Source organism: Felis catus, chromosome D1 (assembly GCF_018350175.1).
Source record: "Felis catus isolate Fca126 chromosome D1, F.catus_Fca126_mat1.0, whole genome shotgun sequence".
Taxonomy (NCBI): domain Eukaryota; kingdom Metazoa; phylum Chordata; class Mammalia; order Carnivora; family Felidae; genus Felis; species Felis catus.
In genome coordinates this window covers 97,844,816-97,851,216 of record NC_058377.1, presented here as the reverse complement: position 1 = coordinate 97,851,216, position 6,401 = coordinate 97,844,816, and positions in this window count along the sequence as shown.

Here is a 6,401-nt window from a genome sequence, read left to right as displayed (position 1 = left end):
GAGATGGGAAGACAGATACCACTGAAATAGTAACAGACCCTCTGCATCTCCGCTAGTGCTTTCCATCATGCTGGTTATGCTTGTTCTCAAGAGATATTTACCTCTTCGATCAGGACTTCAGAGCCCTGTGCTCTGACCATAACACTTACTGAGCTAAATTTGCAGGGGGGGCGGGAGGCCTCTACATGTTAAATAATGGTTGCTCGGCTTAACGAGGAGTTGAAGTGATTCAGAGACTGTGGCTGGTACTAGTTTCCTAACAATGAAGAGCATTTCTGGGGGACAAATCATGCCAACCGCCACCTTTCCCTTCCACATGGGCAAATATGGAGAAAGATAGGATGGGGGGTAAAAGGTGGAGTAAGGGGCAGGAAGGAGCTCTGAGACCTTCCCCCTAAATCTGTTGGAATAATCTGGTTGGGAGAGAGGAGAGGAGAGGAGAGGAGGGGAGGGGAGGGGAGGGGAGGAGAGGGGAGAGGAGAGGAGAGGAGGGGTGGACGGGAGCAGATAGAAGGGGTGATGAAAATCAAATTGGAATGTGGACAGGGTAAGGGCAAAGGGCTGTCACGTGTCACTTTGCTCTTTTGGTGGTTGTGTTATGAAATCTCCCCCAAGGCCACAGATACAGAGCTGGGTACTGGATGCTTTTAGCATCCAGGAGTGCTGTTTTGGGTGAATTGTTTTCCTATTTGAGGATGAGAGGAATACCATTTAATATGTTGTAAGTCTCAAAGGAAATGAAAACTCCCTGTCCTTGGGAGGCATTTGCTTACTATTGTCCTTCTCTGTCCAGCTCTTTCCTCCCCCAAAGCCTCTCTTCTGAGAAGTGCACAGCAGGCAGGAGAGGGAGTGCAGGACTTCTACGATGCCAAGTTGGCTGCAGTGTGATTGCTGCCACGGGAGTGAGTAGAACTCTTTCACCATAGCAGCCTTTGAAAAGACTGGAATTTTTCAGCAGGAACTTTTTCAGGGAAATAAAAAGTAAAACAGACAAACAAAAACCAATGCAAGTAAGAAAACGTGAAAGATGGAAGACGAGATCTTTTTGATCTTTTGCAACCCACCGTGATCTTACGCCGTTTGGCTCTATTGGATTCCAAACCTGTGCTCAGGAAATGGATTCTTCCCAGACCCCGGGGCTTGTCTCCGCTACTGTAGTGTCTCCTTTGCCCTTCTTGGGTGGGGCCAGCCTTCCCTCGTCTGCCCAGAAAGCTGATCTTTATATAGTTTTTTACTTCCTGTCTCGTTGATCTGATTCTCGATGGCCCCTCTGCTTTTTGGGATCTTGGGCTCTAGCGTAGACTTCTCTTTGCCAACTAGTTGGGGGTGCAAAGCCCTGTTATCCTTCAGTTCTAACCTGTGGAGGGGCTGTTTTGGCAAGGGGACGGGAGTTAGGCTGTCAGTGTGACAGGCAGAGCACAGACGGCAGGTCAAAGCAAATGCTGTCCAAAGTTCACATTTCCATCTTTGTTCTCTTTTTGAAGACTGCTAAAACCCTTTGCCTCCAATGCACGTTCCCATTCCCCCCAGTGCTTGCAGAAGCTAGTTTTCACAGTTTTCCAAAATTAACACTGAAAATACAAGTACTGTCGAACGAATTATTCTCAAAGGAAAAGAAGGGTCATTTCTTCCCAGGAAAGATGGGCTCGGAGTCTAATAATACAAATCAAATCTCAAAGAAAATGTGAAAATATACCATATTTAATCTAGAAGTACACATTATTTATGTTAATAGTATCTATAAATAAAAGAATGAATTTGTGCAAGTGCGAACATGGCAGGCAAGCAGGTGGTAAGAGAAGGGTGGGGCAGAGCAGGGGCTGCATTCAGCAAGCTCTGGAGTCTAGTTGTCTGTTCAGGAGTCATCTTGAACTTTGGCAGGCTTATGGGCAGGTGGCCAGGGCCTCAGGGTGTCCTTCCAGGACAGTGGGTGAGGGCTCTGGGACTCCAGGATAGCTAACATACTCTGTGACTGATGAGGGTCAGTCTGCCTGAGGGAGGCTTCCGTGAAAAGACCGAGAACTGAGTGTCTGTGGGTGTGAGCACTTCACAATGTGCTTCAAAGAAAACTTCCTGGAAGTGGAGAGGAGAAAGGTGGAGAATGGCATACCTCTTGAAGTAGCTTGAGTGTGTCCTGGGCTGGTGGCAGGAGTACCAGGGGGAACCTGGGAACCCCCCCCCCCCACCCCAGAAGACCAAGCGTCCCACTGTTAACAGCACTGTGGGGCAGAAACTTCTAGACCAACACAGTTTATTGTCAAGTCACTGCATCTTGATAGAATGAGCCTTGATGGTGGTTCGGGGTAATTTGCTGAAGAAATAAATAGATCATGTTCCCAGATACAAGTTACCTTTTTAGGGAGGTTGAGCAAGCAAGAGGGACTGGCATCTTTGTTCCTCGGCATGCTTGAGGAAGTAAGTGGACACTTTCTGCTTCTCATCTTCTTGATTTGATTTCTCTAGTCTCCAGAGAGTTTCCAACTCTTCCCTTCCATCCTTTGGCTCCTCCCTGATTATTGGGTCAGGTGAGGTCAAGTAGCCAGCAAGGGAGATAGTGAGGAAAGAGACAGCTTCACTGACGGACACTAAACCTTCCTGTCCAGAACTTTAAATGGAACCACTGAGAACATCGACAGGCTAGATGACCCTTAGTAAGGCAGCGGGAAGGGCAGGGTCATGGTGGCCCTCAGCAGGCTGGAGTCTAAGGTGCCTATGTTTGGCTGCTATAATGGACCTGGTAGGCCTCTAGAGTTTGCTAGAAGAGTGTTGGAAGGGGCTTACCAGGGTGGGCCTGAACTGTGCATGGACACCTGAGGCTAAGGGACTGGTGAAGCTCTTCTGAATCTCCACTGCCATCCACACTTCCTTGGCTATCCCAGCTCTCTTGAGGGGGGAAAAGGCCAGATGGGGGGCGGGGTGGGATGAAAACAGTGAGACCAGAGGAGAGAGAAAGAACCATGGAACGAAGTTAATTTAGATAGAGAGAGACAGACAGTCTAGGAAAAAGTGTCCACCAAGTTCTTGTGTTCCATCAAAAATAGTTCAGCCAATTGGCAGAGCATGGGGAGAGCTTTCCCAGATCACTGCGAGCCTCAGGAAGAACTGTTGATTTGCACTGTGCATCTCAGATAAGTCTTTCCAACTCAGAGGTGTTCACTTTCACAGAAGCAGGCCTGAAACCTGGTCAGGATTCATTACTGCTGGTTTCCAGTCTGCTCGGGGAGATGGGGGGGGGGGGGACAGGAAAGAGGCGGTTGAGAGTGTGGGGAGGGAGAGCTCCCTCCTGCTAGCCGCCTCCTCCTTTGCCTCTCTTCCTGGAGTCTAACATAACAAAGACAGCCCCTGCACTTTTGTGGGGAGCCCAGAAAAGAAGGTCGTGAAGGACAGAGGGCTTGAGTGTGGGAAAGGCTGGGTCAGGAGTTGAGTGTGAGTGTGGAGAGGAAGGAAGGGAACAGTTGTACCCCTCTGAGTCAGCCCTAGTCTGATCACCAGTGTGGGGGAGGATGTCAGGGACCAGAGTGGGTGGGGGGGGTGGGGGGCAGGGGAGAGGGACAAGGAATGGGAGGTGAGCAGAGGAGGGAGAGAGTTAGGCTCTTCCCACGTCACTTATAATTCATTCTTATATGAGTTGTCTTCACTGTGCCTTGATCCTGGTGGGAACGTCCCACTGCAGTGTCTGGGGACATGGTGGACCTAATCACAAGGGAGTTGCCCAGGAATGGTGTTCAGGTATAGTGTCCCCCGCCTTTTTGTAGTTCTGAGAGAAGGTAGGCACCACCATCTCTCCTTTGCTAGCTCCTTCCTGATCTCTCTGCCATCCCAGCTCTGTTTTTCTCTCGTTAGCCCTCTCTTCAGATGAGTGGTGTTAGAAGAATGGTGGGTTTGGCAAAACCAATGCAGATGGTAGCAAAAGACAGAGGTGGCTTTTGTGGGGTGAGGAGAGCTTTGGGGGTATGAATCTTCCAATTCGACTTAGTTGGTGTCTAATAACTACACTGGTGAAAAATTAATAAATATGGCAGAGGGCGGCTGGAGGAAGAATGGTAAATGCTCTCCTTCGACAGGTCAGAATCTAAGGTGAGTGTATGAGGGCATGGTAGGTCCTTGGGTTAGTTAAGTGAGGTCATGGGTGAGGACATTAATGCAGATTGGGTGACATGGATGGGCCTGGGTCATTCTCCAGAGATGCTACATGGAGAGTTTCTGATGAATCGGGAAAACCTCTTCTGAAAGGTGTAGATTCAGAAGCAGGGTCTCCAGGTGAAGCATAATATGGTCAGGGTGGCTCTCCTACTCTCTCAAGCCTTCCCTCATCGGTGGGTGGTGGCTGGTTGCTTGTGCTTTTTGGAGCTTCCCAAGGTTCATTTCCATCTTGAGGCGGCAAAAGAATCGGATGAGTTGAAGGAGAGACACAGAAAGAGAAAACCAAATAGTGACTGAAAGGCAGAAATCCAGAAAAGACTATATCTACCCAGCTGTCAAGTCTTCCAAGTTACCCCTCCTATACCAGCTGCCCTTCAAAAGGATTCTGCTGATCCAAAGTTATATTTACCATGTCAGAAAGGGGGAAAAACAACTAGAACTATACAAAGCTGCTTTTACTAAACTTTCTAAGCTTGCAAGAGGCACCATCTTGGTGAAAATCTATTACTCATCCCGTCAATTACCCATGGGACTCAGGTTGGGGTGTGAGAAGAGGGGTAGAAAATGGAGAGAATTGGAGTCACAGCCAGGTAGAAGACTTCTTCTTCCCTTGGTTCCCTGACTCCCTCATGGCAGAGAGCAGGCTCTTTTTATCTCTGTGTCCTGAATGTCTAGCATATTGCAAGAGCTCAATAAATAGGTATTTACAGAATTGAAATGAATCATTTGTTGAATTTCCACGTGGGTAAATACACAAAATGAGCTCCTGCCGTGGAACAAGGGACCATAGAGGTAGAGGGTAGAGCATGAGATGGTCTGAATTTGGAAATCCAAAAGAGAGAAGCAGAGTATATCCCAAATGACCACTAATCAGAATTGGATAGAATGGATATTGAAAAAGGGAGAGAGGAAAAGGAGGCAGAGGAGAGAAGAAAAGGGAAGGGCATAGCTGAGGTAGCCTACAAACAACAAAGCAAGGGCTTTGTTGCTTTGGGACCTGTGTATACTTCTTCCTCAGAAAGTCCTTAAGTCTTGAGTCTTTCCTGTCAGTTGTAGTTCTGGCAAGTAGGATGCCTGGACCCAACTAGAGAACACAGCATAGCCAGAGACTACCATTCCCTAGCACTTGGGAGGGAGAGAGAGGGGAGGAGGATAACTCCCCAGGACAGGGGGAGAGTTGAAGTTGGGGGTGTAATGGTGGACCCAGGAAGAGTTAAAATAGGGGTGCAAGCGAGAATTCCTACTTAAATGAAAGATAACTAGTATTGCCAGCAGCATATGAGATTCGCCATCTGTAAAATCTCTTCAGATTGACCCCTTTGCTCAGAGCTGATTTGTTACATGTCGTAAGTGTCATGAAGAAGCCTCTCGAGTTCATCAGGGACCCAACAGCCTCAATGTTACTCCACAGCAATCTGTCATCTGGGACATACCATGGGTTCCTGGGAGGAGGTTTGGTCACGACTGCAGAAAAAGGGGAGTTGGCCAGGAAACCCCGCCTCTGACCCACAGAAAAGAGGGAACTAGGAGTCTGGAATGCAGGTCCCGGTTCTTGGAAACATATGTGTTGGAAAGTACCTCGAAAGCCTTCTCTCCTGGCAGATCCCAGGCCTGGATTCACAAATAGCAAAATTTCCCCTGCAAAATTTGGGGGGCTAGCAGTTTGTTAGGACGGTAAAAATCTAAACATGATCTACAGTTTTTCAGTTTACAAAAGAAAGGCTCTTTTAACTCCACAAAAAATAGGAAGGATATAATCTCAGAACAAACACTGGTTCCCAGATGCATTTCTGGAAACAGACTGGCCACCACTGGGGCTGAGAAATCTTGAGCCAATTTATTTCTCCACTGTGCTGCCTTCCCGCCGACAACAGGGTGGGCCAACTTGAATGGCTCGTACCTGGGACAAAACGGACTCCTGGAGGGAGGCTGGGCAGTTGATAGAGATGCCAGCCACAGCCACCATTGCTTCTAATCACTCTGGACTAGTTAGTCCTCACTTCCTGCGTATGCTGGGGAGTTTCGTGCCTCTCGCTGTTTTTTATGCTCTGTCATCAGTAGGGAATCGCTACCTTCCTCTCCTTCCCATTTTCCAAGTGGCAAAATCCTACTCCTCCTTCACAACCAGCTCAAGTGTCATATCTCTACTGCCACATCAGGAAGGGATTTTTGACTACTTCTCTGTATTTCAGTAGTTCCATACATTCTAAGTTTTCATTCATATGCTCTATTCATGGCATGGATGGTGTGCTAAGATG